The 19,096-nt window shown below is 37.2% G+C and overlaps 1 pseudogene; it reads right to left on the bottom strand.

Annotated features, from left to right (window-relative positions):
• Positions 1–16,234: 16,234 nt before the first annotated feature.
• LOC125845841 (bi-functional coumaroyl CoA and feruloyl CoA ortho-hydroxylase F6H2-1-1-like) lies at positions 16,235–18,083 on the bottom strand (annotated as a pseudogene).
• Between the last annotated feature and the right edge of the window lie 1,013 nt (positions 18,084–19,096).

The following is a 19,096-nucleotide window of genomic DNA, read 5'->3' as shown; positions in this document are numbered from 1 at the left end:
GTTGTAGTGTTCGCTTTGAAAATATGGTGTCACTATCTTTATGGTGTTCATGTAGATGTGTTCACCGATCACAAGAGTCTTCAGTATGTATTCAGTCAGAAAGAGCTTAATCTCAGACATAGGAGGTGGTTGGAGTTACTCAAACATTATGATATGAGTATTCTCTATCACCCATGTAAGGGTAATGTCGTTGCCGATGCTTTGAGCAGGTTGTCTATGGGTAGTACTTCCCTTGTTGAAGAGGACAAGAAAGAGTTAGCAAAAGATGTGCACAGACTGAACGATTCAGAGTCCGGTTAATGGATTCCAAAAAGGAGGAGTGGTGGTGATTAATGGGGCTGAATCGTCACTAGTGTCCGAAGTGAAAGAGAAACAAGACCAAGATCCTATTTTGCTTGAGTTAAAGGAAAATGTTCATAAGCAAAAAGTGATGGCTTTTGAATAAGGGAGAGATGGTGTATTGAGGTATCAAGGTAGATTGTGTGTGCCAAGGGTGGATGAACTTCAAGAAAGGATCATGGAGGAAGCTCATAGCTCCAGATACTCTATCCACTCGGGCTCCACAAAACTGTATCGTGACTTGAGAGAAGTCTATTGGTGGAGTAGTATGAAGAGGGGCATTGCAGAGTTCGTTGCTAAGTGTCTGAATTGCTAACAAGTAAAGGTAAAGCACCATAGACTTGATGGTATGGCTCAAAACATAGATATTCCATAATGGAAGTGAGAGATGATCAATATGGATTTCATTACAGGTTTACCGCGGTCTAGCAGACAACATGATTCGATTTGAGTGATTGTAGATCGAATGACTAAATAAGCCCATTTCTTATCGGTAAAGATTAACCGTGCAACAGAAGATTATGCTAAGTTATATATTCAAGAGGTAGTCAGACTTCATGGAGTTCCGGTATCTATCATTTCAGAAAGAGGTGCGCAATTCTGGAAGTCTTTCCAGAAGGGTTTGGGTTTGAAGGTGAACCTTAGTACTCCTTTTCATCCTCAGACTAATGGTCAAGTAGAGCGTACAATTTAGACCTTGGAAGATATGTTGAGGGTGTGTGTGATCAATTTCAAGGGTAATTGGGATGATCACTTACCTCTCATAGAGTTCACTTACAATAATAGTTATCACTCTAGCATCCAGATGGCTCCTTATGAAACTCTTAATGGGAGAAGATGTAGATCCCCTATTGGATGGTTTAAGGTTAGTGAAGATTGATTGATAGGACCAGACTTGGTTCATCAAGCTATAGAAAAGGTGAAGACTATTCAAGAGAGATTGAAAGCAGCACAGAGTCGTCAGAAATCCTATACTGATGTTAGGAGAAGAGACGTAGAGTTTGAGATAGATGATTGGGTTTGTTTTATGGTTTCACCCATGAAAGGTGTTGTGAGGTTTGGCAAGAAGGGAAAACCTAGTCCACGATATATTGGTCATTTAGAAGATATTCGAGAGGATTGACAATGTAGCTTATGAATTGGAGCTACCGTCAGAATTAGCAGCAGTTCATCCGGTATTTCACATTTTAACGCTAAAGAAGTGTATGGGTCATCCTCCACTTATCATACCTATTGAAGATATTGGTATTAAGGATAGCTTATCTTATGAGGAGATTCCCATTCAGATTCTAGATCGACAGGTTCGCAAGTTGAAAACCATAGAGGTAGCTTTAGTCAAGGTCTTAGGGAGGAAATAGTTTGTTGAGGAAGCTACTTGAAAGGCTGAGGAGGATATGAAGAAGATATACCCACATCTCTTTGATTCTAGAGAAATTCCAAATTAAGGTACTAATCCTTTTCTTGGGATTTATTTTAGTTGAAATGTTGTGTTACTTTGCATATCGAGTGTTTGAGTTGGGTATTTATTTTACCACCCTTAGTCTACTTAGATTAATCTCATTCGAGGACAAATGTTCCATAGGGGGAGATATTGTAAAACCTCGGTATTTGAAAGAGCTAAAAATAGAAAGAATTAAATTGGAAATAGCAAAATCTGAAATTTCGCAAGTTATGCATAAGTTATGACTTTTGGGTCAACTTCAAACGACCATAACTTTCAGTACAGGATGAGTTAGGTGGCCCATAAGATATCAAATGAAAAGTATTGGAATCTTCTTTCCAACTCCACCAAGTTTTCTAATTTTTGAGCTCATATGAGGGAGATATGCCTATTTGAAGTCAGGCTATCCAATTAAGGAAAATTACTCGAAAATATGAGGGGTATTTTGGTCTTTTCTTTACCCTTTCATATTTAAGTGTTCTTAGTAAATAATAAGGGGTCTAATCTGATTTGGTTCAGTTTTCCCAAATCAATTTACACTTAGGGTTTTAGAAGAAAGTTCAAGAAGAGGAGAAAAGGAGTAAAGTACAAGGCGTTTGTCAAGAATCTTGAGTTTTGTTGCGGATTTCGCCAAGGGTTTGATCCCTAAGACGTATGTGAGTTCACATAGTGTTGGTTTCGTTCACCCACATGCCAATCATGCTATTTTAGCACAATTTCATTCTCAAAGTCTAAGGATTAGAGTTCTTGATTAGTATTCTTGAAGTTTTGCTTTCGTTTTTGAATTAGGATAGGACTGATGAGTTCTTGAGGTAATCATATTGAGTTTAAGAGTTGTTCTGAGTAGATTCTCATATAGTTGTATTGGGTAATTGAATCTAAGGAGAAATTGAAAAAAAGAAACGATTCTAGTCGAATTAAGGTCAGAAAACGAGTCTGGCGCTAGCATGCCATAATGTGGTCACTGAAATTTAGGGGCACCAGCAGTGCGCCAGGGTTGCCTGCCTCCACCCTTTTTCTGTCGTTCCTCCCGTTCGAGTCCTTTTACTGTATACATTTACTTCCTATCGATTCTAATTACTCTAAACTACTTCTAAAATATCTAGAAATCATTCACAACATGAATCATAACCTTGAATTCATAATTCAAATTCAAGGTAGAGATAAGAGTCAAGTCTTAACAAATTGTTTTAAAACTTGTTTTAAGACGTGAGAATTGAGTTGAGGAAGCATAAGAGTTGAGTTAATTTTATTTAAAATGATATATGGTAACTAAGCATTCCCAAGAGAAAATGCTTTTTATATTTAAGATGAGAGGAAACACCGATTTCCAAAGAGTTCATGAACAGTTTTCAGTACCATCTCTTTTTAGAGAAACCTTTTAAGTAATAATCTCAGAGTTGAGGAAGAGGAAATGATTTCTTTAAAACATAATGAGCTAAGTTTTATTTTGGGAGTATTATTGAGCACTGATATGGAGGAGAGTTCTAACAACTCACAACCCCCATAAAACATGTAGCCAACGTGGGTAGAAAAGGGTCATACTCTTTAGATGATTCTTTTATTTATTTTTAGCGTAGACTAGTGGATCCACTTAATTAAGGAGTTCTATACTTTTGAAAAGTATAGAACAGTCCTGGCAGTGTGGGCTAGATGATGTATCATCACACAACTCTTAGTGATGGTTGTCGGTTAGAGAATCTCCCAAACAGAGTTTATTTTGTATTTTTGCATCCAAACTAAGTTATTATTGTATTTTTTCAATATTAAGTTGTTATCTACTATTTTAAAGCTTTTCTTTATATTGCATTATTTCAATTGCTTTATATTGAAATGAGATTGAGTTGAGTTGAGATGATGTAAGTGTTTCTTCTATTCCGGTTCAAGCTTATGTCATGTTTTAGATTTCTCCTCACATGCTCGTACATTCTATGTACTGACGCCATTTGGCTTGCATCTTCTAGAGTATTGGTGAGCCTCCTTGCTTTTAGAGGATCCCTCATTTACTTTCAGTTATTTCAGTTGTTAGGATGAGCAAGGTCTTATCGCGACATCTAATTAACATTTCAAGCACTTCTCATCCAATTCTAGGTGAAAATAATCGTTAAGCAGTATAAAATCCAACGAAGAGTTTGGGTCGAACCCATAGGGAGATACATGTTCAAATTCTGTTATGAAATACAAAGGTGGTCCAAATAGTTATAGGAATAGAAATTATCGGGAAAAAAACATGTAAACAAGTCTAGGGGGTGACAACGAATGTCATATCGAGAGAGGGGGTTGGTTTGGAATTATCAGCTACAACACAATCAAATAAGAAAAAATAACAATATAAAGAGGAATTCTCGGGAAGTGATTGATTATAGGTAAATTTAGCTATATGGGTAATTGAGACTACTACTAGACAGCTACATATCAGTGGGTAGGCTGGACTATGATTGAAATAGTTTTCTCTCGAACAACTATCACGTTTCAAGTGATTTCTCTCGAACATCAAGAAGCTTAACAAATAAGAACAACCCACAACCTTACTATATCCTCTCTATCAAGCAAGATGGGTAGGATTAGGTTTAGGATTCACTCTCTGAAGATGAAACCATATCAACCAAATACCTAAAACCATTAATCAAAAGCTTTGGTTCAAAAACACTCTCTTAAGCAAGCTAAGAACTCAAAGTTAGAACCATATTTGCTACTACAATTAATAGATTAAGACGCATCTACTGATTAAACCCACTTCAATATAGCATTTAAATTAGTAATTAACAATACCCATAAGCTAATTCAACCCATAACCACATAATCACACCCCAAGAATTGGGGTTTTAGTCATACATCATAAAAATAAGAAAACGATTACCAAATACATTCACTATGATCTGGGTAAATGTTCTGAAGTCTTTACAATGGTCCAAATTGAAGAAGTTTCGAAACCCACTTGCAAATCCTCAAAATTGAGCTTCAAAATCCTCAAAGTCTACAATAAGAAACAAAACTAAGAGAAAACTTTAACTCTAGAATGGGAACTGCAATATCGGGCTCGCCGAGTGGTTTGGCGATCCGCCCTTTGCTCTCTTCCGTCACCCTTTTGTATTAGTTCTCAGCATCCCAAGTTCTGTAACTTTGGGCAATCCACTGTGTTGTCGCGGAATCGATCGCTGATTCACTGAATGCTCATTTTTGTCACCGACTTGGTTTCTTCCCAGGGCTGGCACACTAGAACATAAAGCAAGTTGAAGAGCCACTCGACGGTTCACCGAGTGGTCTTGGAGATCACCAAGATCTCCTTTCTTCCACTTCTTCAGCTTATTTTGCTCCTTTTTGCCTAGTAGCGTCCTTACCTTGCTCCTTAGCTCTTATACCTGAAAATCAATGCTTTAAAATCAGTTTATAGCATAAAGTAGGCATTTGAGGACACTAACACTATCAAAACAAAGCCCTAAATGAGTTCAAATCTCAGACTCATCAACACCCCCAAATTAAACTTTTAGTTGTCCTTAAGTAAACTAAAGATCAGCAGTTCAATAAGGATGTCTCAAATAGTACTGCATAAGACTCAACATGAATGCACACAAACGGTTCAAACTACACATACAATGCACAATTGTGCACTCAAAGATTCAAATTGTGACTCACCATTATCAAGGATACTTAGGTTCACAATACTTGCTTCAAATGCAAGTTCAAGCTCAACAAAGGTACTCAATTTCCCTCACAACAAAGATGATTCCACATTCACTCAGAATTCTTCAACAATTTTAAGTCCCAGAATCACATACAACTCTCTTTTTCAGTCTCTTTATTTTCTTTCTTCTATTATTTTTCTTTTCTCTTTTTTTTTTTATATGGAGTGGTTCCATGTTTTTCAAAATGGTCCATCAAAGTGGGAGCTCTTCACATTTTTTGAGTTTCTTCTTTTTCACCACACCCCCAACTTAGGCTTTTGGCCTAAGTTGGCTATTCAAACAAACCAAAACTTCATGAAGATTGAGGGTGAATGGATAAAGAGGTAAAAGTAGCTCAAGTTTCTTCCAAGAAAAGGATAGGCTCAAAAGGTGTCAAGTAGGTTCACACATCTCACAAGGTTAGCCACAAAGAGGTATATTGTCAAATTTGGCTCACTTTTCAAAAATTTTGCCTAAGATCATTTCAATTGTACACTTCACTCAATCAATCAGACCAATGGGGCAAGTTGTAGGTGTCATCAAATACAATGTTCAAATCGACCTCACCACACAAGAAATTGGTACCAATATCAAACAAGACTCCACACTTTCAAGCTAGCGTGCAATGTTCATTACAAGAGACTCATTCGACAACCGACTAGTCACAACGAGATGCTAAAAGTTCACATATTGCCTATGTAACTTAGTTTGCTTCATCGTAGCCGCACATTCATTTCATTCAATTAAGAGCAATAATCAAGTCATCGGTATTGATCACAACTGACACTTAACTTGCACAAGAACAACCACATTTATACACACAAGAGGTGGATTTTAAAAAAAAAATTGGTTCAAAGACCGCTTTCAATTCAAAAGCACCGAGTCACAAGCTAAGAACAACCGCAAAACCACAATGAAGATATAAATATATAAACCATTGGCTCAAAATCCACAAAAACATCATCTACATAAAACTAATATTCACAACACAGCCCAAAGAGGTAGGTATAGAAATACCTCACCCCATCCAACAAAAATAAGCAGTTGTCCTCAAATACAACTAAAACAGAAACAAAGTATAAAAAGGTAACAAAGAGGGAGGGAAAAAGTCATCCTGCTAGACTAAGCCTGGGTGAAGTCTGCATCTCAGCCACTCCATTCGTGTGGGCATCAGTGCCCGGTGTCTCATCAACCTTGGCTATACTGGAGCCTGCCATGGAAGTATCCCTCAGGGAGGCCTGTCTAGCTGTCTCGAACATGGCAACCTCTAAGTCGGACATGTCCTCATAAACAACCTCATCCTACACATCAAGCTACTCCTCATCTATCTCGGTCTCAGACTCAGCAGAAGCAACATCAGCCCTAATATCATCTTCGGTGGTAGCCAGAGGCACCTCAGAGCAGGCTGGAATATATGCACTCGAGTCATCTAGGATCTCCATCGTCGTGAATAATGAGGTAAAATATGTGGACTTTAGATTGTCCACATCCTATCTCAGCTCAACAACATCGGCATTTAAGGTCGTCACCTCCTCAGTAGCACCCTGTCCTATCTCACAAACCTCTACTCTCGATGTGAGGGCATCAATAGAAGACCTGATAGGCATCAATGTAGCAGTAAAAGCTCTCTCAATCATCCCGGGAACTGCGGTCTCTAGCCGGGAGGCAAGCATATCAACAAAATGGGCTAGGTTCCCTATCTTGAGAAGCATGGCTTGGGTGATCAGAGGCCTAGAGGTAGTAGTACCGGCAGCAGATCTAGGGGGTGGGGAAGCAGCAAAGAGCCATGAATGTCGGAAGGAGCGGAGCTAAAAGTACCTGAAGGCCTAGCGACCGGAGTAGTAATAACTACCTTTGTAGGTAGTGAATCAATATTGACCTCCGGGAATATGTCTACTGGAGCTGCTTTTCTCATGTCAGCCTCATCTCTCGTGTACTCGGCCTCTATGCGTCAAATGTCGGTAGTGGATGTGGGTGTAATCTCAACATCCTTCCTCTCATTATGTGGAACTCCAGCCCGATGACATAACTCGGTTATCAACACAGGAAAGGGAAGAGATGTCTGGCGCTGCTTGGCCCTTATGTCCATCTCCTGCTCAATGATCAAACCCAAATTAAGTCGATTCCTGGCTATGAAAGACCCGAGGAAGGCCGCCTTTGGGTGGCGGAGAATGGACTCATTCTGCGATGGCATGATCGTGTTGCTGATGAATCCAAACCAATACTGACCTGCTATGTTGAGGTCTTTCTTCTCTATCGGTGCTCCGGCCTCAATCCACCTTAGGGTGGTGTCAGAAATCAAGGGTGCCAGCTAACCCTTGAGGTCATCCAGAGTCTGGATCATGCTCTAGTAGTCATGCATGAACCCTGTAGCCCTCTCAAACACAATATTTATGTCATTGCTGCTGCATCTAACTTTCTTCCCTTAGACCATCACAAACTCCACTGGTTTGAAGGCACTAGCCTTCTTTTTCTCCTGAGATACCAGATCACTGTAGGCTGAGTAGAATTCTCGAACCAAGGTAGGAATGTATAGGCCACGAGGCTTGGTGAAAACCTTGAATCTGTGGAACCTGAGGGTGTCCCACACTTCTGGATGTTTGTCCACTACTCCGTCTGTGGACAATCTTTTTTCCTCTAAGATGGTCCTCAATCCCTCTGCCTTTAACCAGTTGAGTGACCGAACCTTATACCGGTGGTGCCGGAACCACCTTCTGTGCTGGAGATGAAAGAGGGGAATTCTGTGATATTGGATCCTAGACGGATCATGCGTCCCCTTGGAGCGAAGCTCTGCTCTTCGGGTTTACAGCAGCTGATCATCCTCAGGCTTAGAAAATGAGTCCTGAGAATCATGGGAATCTCCCTCACTACCGGAGTTGTACTCCGGTGTCTCGGCCATGGCGCTTTGCCCTTTTCCTTGCCTTCATTCGGAGGTAAGTTTTTGCCCTTGGCATTGGAAGCAATTGCATCCTCATTTATTACGAATCCACGTACCCACTTTCGGGGTGGCATGCCACTATTATTCGAATTTGTTCTAGCCATTCCTGCAAACTACATAGAAAAATGTTAGAAAAAACTCTAGAAAGAGCAGAAACTGAGTTGCACAAAGACTTGTTGAACCGTTCGGCGAGTCACCGAGTCACTTTGGCAAGCCAGATCGAGCTCACCAAAAGTACCATTGCAAAAATCAAGATAGATCGGTGATGTTCAGGCCATTCAGCGAATTGCTGACACCAATCGGCGAGCTAGGAGTAGCTCGCTGAAAGTTACATCATATTTTAGGGGTTTAGGGGCACAGAAAGGCGATCAAGAAGGCGTTTTAGTGAGTTGCTGAATGAAATCGGCGAGCTCAGGCATCTCGCTGAAAGTTACGGAACAAACTCAACCAATTTTTGAAATTAAGGGCGATTTGTGGGGGACTTGGCGAGCGCCGAACCACTCGGCGAGCCCGACTTGGCTCGCCTAATGGCATTTCATGCCAGTTTCAACCCCAATTCTCAAAATCAACCCGCGGCCACCAAAAAAAATTAAACACATACACCATTGAATTAAGGTTACACACATATTACCCAGGCCCACGGGATACTCAGATTTCCCCCAATTTGGCCAAAATTGGCCATTTGACAACTTTTTCCCTTAAAAATGACATTAAACTCTCCATCATTGGGTAAATTATGACATTTAGCACAGTTCGGGGTTACTTAGACTTGACCCCACTAGACCCAACACATTTACATCGCAACCGAACGATTTAGACTCAATTCTAACAAGCAAGAACACGGGAATCAACCAATTACGCACAATAAAGAACACATTTTAATTAATTATAGGCAATCCAACAATTAAACAATGATTATAATCAACTACCCAACAAAAATCAACAACAAATTAATGATTGCATTCGATTTAAACCACACAATGAAAGTAGAGGTTTCGGAAAACCAACCTTAATGCCGAAAATAAGAGTTGTAAAGCTAGGAAGCAAAGTTTCATAATCCGAGCAAAGAATTCACAAGATACGAAGGGAAAAACAATAAAATATGAAAGATCTAAAGTCGAGTGAGAGGGTACAGGAGTTAAAAATTGTGGAAGATGAAGGATTTTGAAATTTAGACCGTTTGGCCTTTAAATCCTTTTAGTTTGCGCTCCCTTCGGTGGAGTAAGTCGTGCTCGCCGAACCACTCGGTGATTCGCTAAGTGGTATTTTACCTCGTCGAGTTTTATAGGACTCCCAGCAATTTGGGGATTCAACTGGCGGACAAAGTCCAGGTTGCCGATTGAGCATGTAGCCCACCAAGTTTTACAAAGTTCCCCTTCAATCCTGGTGGTTCCAATAGCGGTCCAAGTCTGGGCTCACCGACCTGTTCGGCATGTCGCCAACTGGACTTTGGCTCGCCAAACTACCCATTTTCCAACATTTTTTACTTTTCAACCTGCACAATCAACACCTGTTATTCAAAATCAAAACTAAAGCATCTAAAACTTGGGTTGCCTTCCAAGAAGCGCCTTAGTTAACGTCGTGCCACGACAAAAATACTTGTTCAAGAATCATTCTTTGGGATTGCCAAAGTATCACTTGGAAGGCCCCCTTTTGGCCTTGGGTCCAAATGAGAAGAAATCTGACCCATTTGGGTCTTCAACTGCTTGATTGACACAGAATGGGAGGTGATCGTCTGATTGAGTGTAGAGACATCCTCCTTCATCTCTTTTAACATTTTTTCGACCCTTCAACTTTATTGAGAATACGTGAGACCATGTTTTTCTTACGAACATTTTCAAACTCCTTGGGCTTTTGATGCTCATGGGGTGGGACGTACCTATCCTTGTCACCCTCTCTTTCCTTCCAAATGGCATTACGATCACACCATTCTTTGTCACGGTCTCTCCATCCCTCATCTGTATTCCAACCCGGGTTTCCACCCGGCCTTGGATAGCTTGCTCGATATCCACCTCCTTGGTTAGCTAGTAAGTTCACTTCCTCATTATAAAGTGCCTCAAACTGAGCTTCTTTGAGGTTTGCTCCACAAACACCCACAACATTAACACCCTTCATAGTACTGCCCATCATATTTTTTGCCAAGATGTCCAGCTGGGTCATCATTTTGGCTATGTTTTGATCCCTCTCTTGATCTTTTTCGATCTGCTCTTATGTCATTCTAAAAGTGAGAGGGGACACTTGGTCCTCACGAGTATATCATGCTCTATTTATCTTGGTCATGCCATTAAGGAGTTGAGATGCTACTTCATAGGGTTGTTGCATTTTACCTCTAGGAACAAGTTGATCAGCAACTCTTTTGTTCACCGAGTGAAGGCTCTTATAAAATCACTGCTGCAATATATGATTTGGCAGCCCATGGGTTGGACAATGAAGTACCAACTTCTTAAACCTCAACCACGTCGCATGGATAGGTTCACCTTCCAAGCATTTGAAACATTGGATATTATCCCTCAGTGTCATAATTTTTATGGGGGAAAGAATCTCACATTGAATGTTGTTGTCAATTCATCCCAAGAGGTGATAGAATCCCCCAGAAACTCAACTAACAATTTACTATCCTCACCCATGAGAATGGGAATAACCTGAGACAGACTAATTCTTGTGATACGTTCTTGAATGAGAACAGACCACAAAAGTCCACGAAGTTCCGGATATGCTCATAAGGGTCTTCATGAGCCAATCCTCCATGCAGACCTTTTAATTTGGAGGATCGGTAGCATTGTGCTAGTAACATGGAAGACAGTATTACCTTCAATTGGAGGTAGACGTATTGCACCAACACCACCCAATTGGATTGGGTCATTCAAATCATTAAGATTCCCAATATTTTCTTGGTGTCCCACTTGGCTACCCTTACTCCCATTTACAATCATCTCTTCCTCTGTTCAACATAAGCAACACAAAATAAAAACTAAAGTAAGTCGATTAACTACAACCAAAAAGATCACAATTCAACTTCAATAAAAGAATTTTAAACAACACCACTCCTCGGCAACAGCGCCATTTTGATAACATTTCAAGCACACCTCATCCAATTCTAGGTGCAAATGATCGTTATGTAGTATAAAACCCAATGAAGAGTTGGGGTCAAACCCACAGTGAGCGATACATGTTAAAATTCAGTTATGAAGTACAATGGTGGTCCAAACAATTATAGGAATATAAATTATCGAAACAAAAACATGTAAACAAGTCTAAGGGGGTGACAACAAATGTCAGATGGGGGGTTTGGTTTGCAATTATCAGCTACAACACAATAAAACAAGAAAAAATAAAAATATAATGAGGAATTCTCGGGATGTGATTTATTATAGGCAAATTTCGTTATATGGTTAATTGAAACTACTAATAGGTAGCTAAATATCAGTGGGTAGGCTGGACTATGATTGAAATAATTTTCTCTCGAACAACTATCCCGTTTCAAGTTATTTCTCTCGAACATCAACAATCTTAACAAATAAGAACAGCCCACAACCTCAATACATCCTTTCTATCGATAAAAATGGGTAGGATTAGGTTTGGGATTCACTCTCTCAAGTTGAACCCATATCAACCCAATAACTACAAACCATTAATTAAAAGTTTTGGTTAAAAAACCCCTCTCTCAAGCAAGCTATGAACTCAAAGTTAGAACTGTATTTTCAACTACAATTCATAGATTAAAACACAACCAATGATTAAACCCATTTCAATATAGCATTTAAATTAGTTATTAACAAAACCCATAAGCTAATTCAACCCATAATCACACCCCAAGAATTAGAGTTGTAGCCACACATCATAAAAATAGGAAAACGATTACCAAATACATTTTCCATGATCTGGGTAAATGTTCCCAAGTCTTTACAATGGTCCAAATTGAAGAAATTTATAAACTAACTTGCAAATCCTCAAAATTGAGCTTCAAAATCATCAAAGTCTACAATAAGAACTACAAAACTAAGAGAAAACTTTAACTCTAGAATGGGAACAATAATATCTGGGTGAGAACTACTCAAAATCCAATTTATAGTTTCCCAAAATTTAGCCTGAAAAGCCATTAGGCGAGGTAAGTCGGGCGAGACGAGTGGTTCAGCGCCCTTTTGCTCTCTTCTGTCACCCTTTTGCATTGGTACTCAACATCCCAAATTATGTAACTTTGGGCGATCTAGTGTGTTGTCGCAGAATCGATTGGCGATTCGCTGAATGCTCACTTTTGTCGCCAACATGGTTTTTTCCTAGGGCTGGAACACTGGAACATTAAGCGAGCTGAAATTCCACTCGGCGGTTCACTGGGTGGTCTTGGCGATCACCGGGAACTTCTTTCTTCCACTTGTTCAGCTTGTTTTGCTCATTTTTCCCTAGTAGTGTCCTTGTCCTTCTCCTTAGCTCTTATACCTGAAAATCAATGCTTTAACATCAGTTTATAGTATAAATTAGGTATTTTAGGACACTAACACTATCAAAACAAAGCCCTAAATGAGTCCAAATCTCAGACACATCAACATCCCTCATAGTATTAAAAGCTTCATAGATAGATAGAAAAAGTTCATTAGTTTTTTAGTTTTCAGTTGTTTATTTTGAGACTTGAGTTGCCACTTTGGCTAGTTGAATGTTTATTTCTAAAACATTTTGAGTTTATATTTTGAGACAGTTGAATAAAGTTTATCTTTTGGGTGGATCTTATTTATGAGTAAGTATTCCGCTAAGAGTTAAGCCAGGCCAAGGAATGTAGGCTCGAGTGACAACCATGACCAAGGTGTAGGCTCAGTTTGTGACACTTATACCTTGTCGGGGTATGGAACTCCTCAACAAAGTGCATCCATTAATCTATGCTTAAAATCAATAAGGAATGATCTAAAAAGTATGATTCTTTCTATCCACATTGGCTACATGGCTTATGAGGACTTTGAGTTATCTGAACTCGTCCCCATATCGATGCTCAATACTACTCCCAAAATATAACTTAGCTCATATGTTTTAAAACATTTCCTCATCCTCAAGCTTTGAGATCATTACTCAAAGGTTCTCTTAAAAGATATTATACTCAAACACTCCTCATGAACTCATTCCGAATCGAGGTTTCCCCTAATTTTAAATGCAAAAACATTTACTCTTGGGAATACTTAGTTCCCATGTATTCACTTTGAAGAAATGAAACTCAACTCTCCTCATCCTCAAACTCAAGTACTCAAGTCTTAAACAAGTTTTAGAAAATTGTAAAAGACTTCTCAAAATGACTCAAAAGAACTCTCAAGACTTTGCTCTTAACTCTACCTTGAATTTGAATTACGAATTCAAGGGTTGGGATTCATGTTATAAATGAATTCTCGATGTTTATATGTATTTTAGAATAGTTATAATCAATGCAAAGTAATGGTACACTTTAAAAGAACTTCGACGAGCAAACATCGGAAAAAGGGTTGGGGCAAGAAACCTGGCGCACGGATGGGGCGGGGAGCCAACCCCTGAACATATAAGGCTGCCTTTTGGTTCACTGTTGGGATGCCACCCCATCCCATTTGGTGTATCTAGGGCGCGCCGCCCCAGCCCTCCCCCAAAACATTCCAACGAATTTTTCTTCTCATTTTTTGATCCTAATTCGTCTAGAATCGATTGTAATCCTCAAATTTTCCTTAGATTCAATTAACCAATACAAGTACATGAGAATATACTCAAAAACAACTCTCAACTCAATAAATTTGTCTGAAGAACTCATCAAACCCATCCTAATTAAAGAACGAAAGAAACACTTCAAGAACACTCATCAAGAACATTAACTTTCTAAATATTTATGAATAGATTCGAAAAAGAAACTTATGATGGGTGTGTGGGTGAACGAACCCAACACTATGAAAACTTACTTACCTCAATTTGGCGAAACAAATCCTCGATTCCCAAGAGATCTTGTTCGTTCATCTTTTTCTCCTCTTTTCCTCTTCTTGAACTCCTCTCAAAACCGTAAGTGTAATTTAGGATTGTCAAAACTGACCCAAATCAGTTTTGACCCCTAAAATAATACTAAAAACGTTTTAACCTGATGGGGTAAGGAAAAGACAAAAATACCCCTCACTAATTCAAGTAACTTTCCTTAACTGGACAAGCTGACTTCAAACAAGCATATCTCCCTCATCCGAACTAGAAATTTAACAAACTCGGTGGCGTTAGAAAGAATATTAAAAAACCTTTCATTTGATATCTTATGGGCTAGATAACTCATCTTGTACTAACAGTTATGGCCGTTTGAAGTTGACCCAAAACTCACAACTCAAACATAACTTGCAAAATTTCAAATTTGGCTATTTCCAATTTCTTTCTTTCTAAATTTAGCTCTTTCTATTGCGGGATGTTACAAACATGTAATTATATTGGGTTTTATGACCCATTTATGTAGTTTTCCCTATTTTTTGAAATAAATAGGAAAAAGCTTTAGAAAGTCATAAAAACGGTAATACTTAGATCTGTTAGAATAAAACAATTAATATGCTTGATTGCATTTCCCCATACATTACTAAATCTTCATCATATTTTTGTTCTTCGTTTGTTACAAAATCGACACATTAATTCGCCTCTCTACAAACATGTTAGATAGTGTCAAATGTGAAATTATTAAATTTCTACTATGCCAAATGCTCAAAATTTAAGAAATGTGAAATTATACACTAATTTATAATTATTAAAGGGTCGAAAAATTCATTCTACAACATATCAACACAATTTTTTAATGAGTTGAGCTAGTAAATAAATGGTTCAATGTTCAGGTAAAATTTGGATGGATTTGACGAATCATATTTTCATTAATGAGTTTTTCTTTTCGAGGTGAATTTTTTGTAGAATTTACGTAGTATTTGATAATATAAACTTGACATTTGATACCAGTTTTCGTCTTCGAGAGACTACGTATTACAATCATTGATGATTAGGGGGTTTCATCACCCTAAATTTGACACTAGTCTTAGGAGTGAAAGTAAATTCATTCTAAACTTGAAATCTATAGTTGATACTTGTCACAATCTTAGAAAATGATAAGTTTCATTTAAGTAGATGTTTTTCCCCTCATTTTCTATTCAGTATCTGATTTAAAACTAAATACAAATTCTTTTTTAAACTCGAGATCTTTAATTGACGGCACAGATAATTACTACCCATCATGAGTACATGTTGTTTCTTATTCAATATTCGATATCTGCTTTAAAGAAAGCACATTTTTCAAATTATAGAGTTTATGTTTAAAATTATCAAAGTGTTACACACCAACCATTAGAAGAATAAACATACAATATTACAAAAAAAATATATTGGGTAAAGTAATTATAAACAAAAAGAAGAATAAAGGGTAAAATAAGAGTATTAAATGATTAGAACAAAACAAGATAATGACACAATCATACCAACTCACTAGTTATGTAAAGAGAGAGTTTTTGTCATTCCATGATAACGAATTAGAAATACAATAACATTCACATAATAAAAAATTTGTAGATGAAAATATCAAATTTTAGCAAAATATAGTGATGCTTTACCAGAAGGCCTCTTACGAAAGAAATAATCTCAAAAATTAAGAAACTAGACATGTTTGTACACTGGTTTTTCTCTATCTTTCAGCATTTGTTGAAATGGACCAATGACACTATCAAGGCTATGATTCAAAACTACCGATAGGGATATTCGAGCCTAGCTCGAATCAATTGCTACACAATGCTCGATACTTTAGTATCGATCATTTTTCTTGGTCTGCAACGAGTCACCTATGTTCACCACTAAATCGTCTTTTATTGGATTTACGTGGATCCAATTATCGCCTTTAGTCCCTCAGACATATAGGCCTTCCATGTCATCCTGGAAGAGTAGAGTGATGCAAGACACGTCGCAGTGTCGGCAAGGCCCCAATGGTGATACTTGGATTTGGGAATGGTGGATAGTTGTTTCTGTTGATAGCCATAGTTTCCATCAAGAGAGGTTCTATAGATTCATTAATTTCATTGGCATTGAGACCCTTCAATAGCACCTCTAACGACTTTTTAGCAAGTAGTTTAGCCCATTTTTGATACTCCAAGACTTGGTTCCTATAAACAAGTGACAAAGTTAGGAATTTCCTTAAAAACATACGAAATTTAATGGCAAGGTAATATAATGTCAAAGTCAAGAATTTCACTAAGAGCGTTTCGATAGTCCATCAGAAATAACAATTTTACCCCCAGAAAGGTAGAAATAATATATGCATACATCCTATCATCTCCATACCATACTTGTGAAACTATAGAAGATATATTATGTTAAAAAGGATAAAAAAAAAAAAAAAGTTCCTACATATGCAATATAATTCTAAATTAAGTTATATACACTTTTATAAAAGTTAGAGCTAATGATCAAAAACATACCTGAAGTAACACATTTTTGCAAGTCTCCTATCTGACTTATCATCAACTAAATACCAAAACACATCTCAAAATAAATGAGTCAGTTGCCATTAGGATTAAATTTTATGCCTAACTAACTTGTGACACAACCTTTTGTGATTATATTTAGACACTTGGTCTAGTAAGTTTTGAGGTTTGTTTTGATAGATAGCTAACAATAATTCAGATAGAAAACACAAATACCTTACAGTTAAAGATATGAAACTCATGAAAAAAGTAATACTACAAGTATGTTTTTTTACTTACTCAAAAACATGTGACCTATAAATTACACAAAACGGAAAACCCAAAAAGTTACCTTGTTTGAGGAGGCCAAAGATTGCTATCATTTTGTGGATTACAACCATATTTTATACTATCCAACCAGTCCCAAACTTTATAATTTTTCTCACCAATAGCACTCCAAAACATCAACACATATTCACCATCACTATAGCTCTCTTTGTAATACATAATTTTTTCTTCAGCTAGCAATTCAAAGTACTTGTGTACTACATTTTTCAAAACTTCAAGAACTTGAATAGGGATCCTATGATTGATGTTTTGGAAGAAGCCTCACTTGCTTGTTGCTTCTTGAATTGATTTTTCAACATTTAAATCGTCAAAATTTGATAAAGTAATTGTTGGGATTGATTCTTGATTGTCAATTTGAGATTAGTCTAGTATGTGTTCTTTTGGTTGAATACATTGTGAGTTGAATCTTGATGAGTATGTACTAATGGAAGAAGGAAATTTTGGAGGTTTTTTATGGTGGGTTTTGAGAGGGGTGTGGGAGGGCGGATAAGGGGGGTTGGCTATGAAATGATGGAAGAAGGAGATTTGGGGTTTTTATAGTGGGTTTGAGGGAGGAGGGGCGTTGGAGTTTTGGCCTGATTTTCTTACCTTATTTGAAGTTTATTTTTCTCTTGAAGGAAAGTCAAAGTATTACCATAAATGCTTCAACTTTTCCTGAAAGGAAAATATAATTTTCTTTCATATTTGGTTTATTATTTACTTTAGATGAAAAGTATGGAATCATATAAATTGATTGCACACCTTCTCATACCAAGAACATTCACAATGTAGACGTTTAAGAGTTTAGCTTAGGGGGATATTTTCCCCAATATGCTTATGCTTTTTCCATACTAGTTTTATAATATGTAGGTTGTTAAGCCAAATCATATCAATAATATATTTTTCGTATGCTTTTACTTTTCATCTAATTTATCGACCATATGATTTGCAATTGTAAGCTTCTGCATAACGCCCCAATCACTTTCAAACGCAACAAGGGGGAGGGGGGAGAAGCGGGGTCAGTTTTGAATGGTGGAATAGAATGTATTTTTTCAGTTTTAACCATACATTTTAGATTCAAGTTTTTTGAATAAAGAGTCACCTTTGTTAGGGAGTGATTTAATCTCAATGTAAGATTTTCTGGCAAGGATTCAAATTTAGTTAGATTTAATATGACTATCAAAACATCAAATGAGGAAAATAATAATTTCTTCATTCTATTATTTCAAGGGAATGGGGTGTGGGTATATGGATGACTTAAACAAAATTCTTGAATTATATTTTTTATTTAGCGTTTCAATTTTTCTTTCTTTTAAGTTTAATCAAACATCATCATCATAACATATATCTTGTAGAAATGGAAATTTGTGAGGTGGCTTCTTGCTTTCATTTACATGAATTGGGATTTGTTTGAATAATTTTTTTTGAAATTTGTGTACTATATTATATCCATAAAAAATTATCAGTAAAAATAGTACTACTATAATTTAATATTCCATTTTACTTTTAATATTATAATTTTATAGCTATAAATTATTAGTACAATTGAGAAGATTTGATGGAGACATATACCAAATGTATATTATTATTATTTTTGAGTAAATACAAATTTTTTTTTAAATCCAGATTTTTGCATTAATATCCAAAAGTGTATTTACAAATCAGAGTAGGGCTTTGGCTACCTACTCTTTCATGAAATAAACCTCTACAACAATCTATGAATATAATAAGAACTAATCGTACAACATCAACTACTTCTGGCGCCTTCTAAGGATTGCAATCAAACTGTTGGAATAGGAAAAATCTTTAAAAAGTCATAGAAGCAGTACTACTGAAATCTGTTAGACGAAAAAAATTTCTTATGCTTGAGTGCATTACTAAATCTTCATCATATTTGTGTTCTTCATTTGCTAGAAAATCAACACATTAATTTACCTCTCTCCAAACATGCTAGATGGTATCAAATGTGAAATTATTAAAT

Source organism: Solanum stenotomum, chromosome 11, assembly GCF_019186545.1.
Source record: "Solanum stenotomum isolate F172 chromosome 11, ASM1918654v1, whole genome shotgun sequence".
Taxonomy (NCBI): Eukaryota; Viridiplantae; Streptophyta; class Magnoliopsida; order Solanales; family Solanaceae; genus Solanum; species Solanum stenotomum.
Note: the sequence above shows the minus strand (reverse complement) of the source record. Positions and strands in the feature narration are given on the sequence as shown.